Raw genomic sequence first — 2,461 nt, 5'->3', positions numbered from 1 at the left:
GTACGTAGGTGTCTGTGCCTGTCACCTGCGCGTCTCTAGGCAAGTGAGTTCTAAAGCTGCCGATGAGCCAAAAGAAAAGGCACGGTTGTCTAAAACATGCAGAAGCTCTAGTGGCCTGTCTCAACAACTGCACCAAAGATGATGCAAAATACTTTCTCCTCCACTCAGTTGTAGTCTTCACAGAAAAGGAAGCTTTGTGCTAAACGTTTTTTTTTTGGTTTTTTTTTTTTTTTTCCTTTCCTCTCAGCAGAATGTCAACTGCCGTGAAAGTACGAGACGGATGGAAAGGATCCATAGTGGTCTGCAAGTACAAGGTATGCCTGTGATGTGTGTCTGCATTTTTCCTAAGGTGCTTGTAGTGTGGACTTTACAGTTAACACGAAGAATGTGGCAGCTCTCCTTCTATCTGATTTTTTTAACATGAAATATTTTAACACAAATACTAAAAATAAAGGTCTGTTCTGGAGCGTGGTACGCCTATTCAAGGCTTGCTTTCCTTCGTCTATTTTCTCTTCCTGAAAGCAGAGTCTTCTGTTTCTGTGCGCTTGCTATTAAAGGGTGCTGTGAAAATAATGTTGGACTAGAAGAGGAAAGGAACTGTTTGTAAGAGTTCGGACGTTCGGGAGAAACAGGCTTTGTTTTCACGATAAAAGCTTAATGCTTTTTCAGTCAGTCAGTGTTTAAAATACCTTACAGGAGCACTCGAAAACCTTACTGAGATACTGGCATCTGTGCTAAAAGCAATCAAGGTTAAAGAAGAGGCGTGGACAACACGGGACAAATCGGCGTCGCTTCGGTGTGTTTTCCAGGCTTTCCCGAGAAGCGGTAGCAGCCTCGTAACTAGCGACAGAGAGTCCTGATGTGTTTTCGGTGAGTTACTGATTCTCTAATGTCCTTTTTCCTAACCTGCAGCGCGTAATTTTGACTTCGGGTGGAAAGAGATTTTCCAGAATGGAAATCTTTTTCATTCAAAGGAGTTGCCTTTTACAAACTTCCCATCAGAATGGATCTTCAGAGATGACGTGCTTGGCAGTAGAAGTCATCCGCAAGGAGACTTTTCACTCTCTCTGGAAAAAAAAAAAGGAGTTAAGTCGATTTCCTTGCAAGGACCCAAGCGCAGCACATCTTCCAATAGTCGACGTACGGCTGATCTTTGGTTCTCGGGTGTAACGGTCGAGAGATCGTAAAGACGCGTTCCTCCGCACGCTTGGGTACAGCCAACAGCGTTAGCAAACCTGCCAGTCCTTTTTGGTAGCCTTATGTATTGCAGCACCGGGGATTTGATATTCCCCACCGCCTGCCCCCCCCCCCCCCCCAAAAAAGTAAAACCGTATGGGAGATCTCTTATCTCACTGATTTTTCTATCATAAATGAAATTTTAAAAAGAAAGTTAAAATTGTCTAATTTCCAAACTGACTTGCGTTGTTTAAACTGCAACTGCCAAATAGCTGTAGCGTATAATTTATTAGGTGTGCTTAAGCAGTTGGGTAGTTGCTCTAAGCGTTTAAAAAGAGAGGCAACTGAACGTTAGGGGCTTTTTTCCCGATCTTTTGGCAGAGTGCTCTGAAGCACTTTATTTCTGTCTCGCTTTCGACGGCGCGTTTCCCCGGCAGTTCGGTAGCATCGGTCTCGGCGCAGCTGGCCAGGCGTCCCTCCTAGTCATGTCACACACGCAAAACCCCTGGTCAAACGATAGCTGTGTAGCTTGGAGGTAGATAATTTAACGGTATGAATTCACAGCTACGCAATTTCAATGAACGCAAAAGGAAAATCAAATATTTTTATAGTACGAGTCTTCTCATTGTACGTATGTAAGCGTGCGCACGCCTTTTTAGCATAAAATGAATTGCTGAGATTTGTTCTTTCTTTTTCATTTTACTCTTCAAAGTTTTACGCTTCACTTTCAGCTTTATCGGCCAAGCGAGCGAGATGCGCAGCAGCAGCAGCAGCAGCGCAAGGGCTGGAGCTGCGGCGGTGGATCCGTGAGCGTAGATGCTGATTACGGCGCGCCCTTGTCCTGCAGCCTCACGGGGTTATCTCCCTGCAGCGGTGCTGTAAGGAAGGGACGAGGCGTTTTCCGACACCAGCGAGAGCGTTTACTTCTCTGCGAAGAACGTGTTCAGAATTGTGTCAATTAGTCTTCACGCTGATTTTAAGCGTTCGAATCGCTCGAGCTTTTAAAGGCGGCGTTGTATTTCGAGCTGACCCGTTTGCCTGGCACCCTCCTTTAGCTCGACTGCTACCCTCTCCCTTGCCCTGACCGAATTCCTCTGCTGCCTTCGGTGCTGTTTTTTTAACGTGCTGAAATATCCGTTGGGATTTTTGTTTTTCAGATGCCTCGCTGTGAGCGTCCCGTGGTGCTCAGGAGAGACCCCCGGCCCAGGTTTGCCTGCCGGTCGTTGGGCGTGCTGAGGGTGAGGGGCCGGCTGGCAGCCTGCGGGACGGGGGCTGGGGGGGGCTG

At 46.9% G+C, this 2,461-nt stretch overlaps 1 long non-coding RNA gene across 1 annotated transcript; it reads left to right on the top strand.

The window, feature by feature from the left end:
• The first annotated feature begins 216 nt into the window (after window positions 1-216).
• On the top strand, window positions 217-2,120 carry LOC142076953 (uncharacterized). Its single transcript, XR_012671445.1, has 3 exons — window positions 217-314; window positions 697-870; window positions 1,908-2,120. It is a non-coding gene; the product is annotated as an uncharacterized LOC142076953 (long non-coding RNA).
• The last annotated feature ends 341 nt before the right edge of the window (window positions 2,121-2,461 follow it).

The sequence above is a fragment of the Calonectris borealis genome, unplaced genomic scaffold (assembly GCF_964195595.1).
Source record: "Calonectris borealis unplaced genomic scaffold, bCalBor7.hap1.2 HAP1_SCAFFOLD_126, whole genome shotgun sequence".
NCBI lineage: Eukaryota > Metazoa > Chordata > Aves > Procellariiformes > Procellariidae > Calonectris > Calonectris borealis.
The sequence above is the reverse complement of the archived record's forward strand: the minus strand, read 5'-3'. Positions and strand labels throughout refer to the sequence as shown.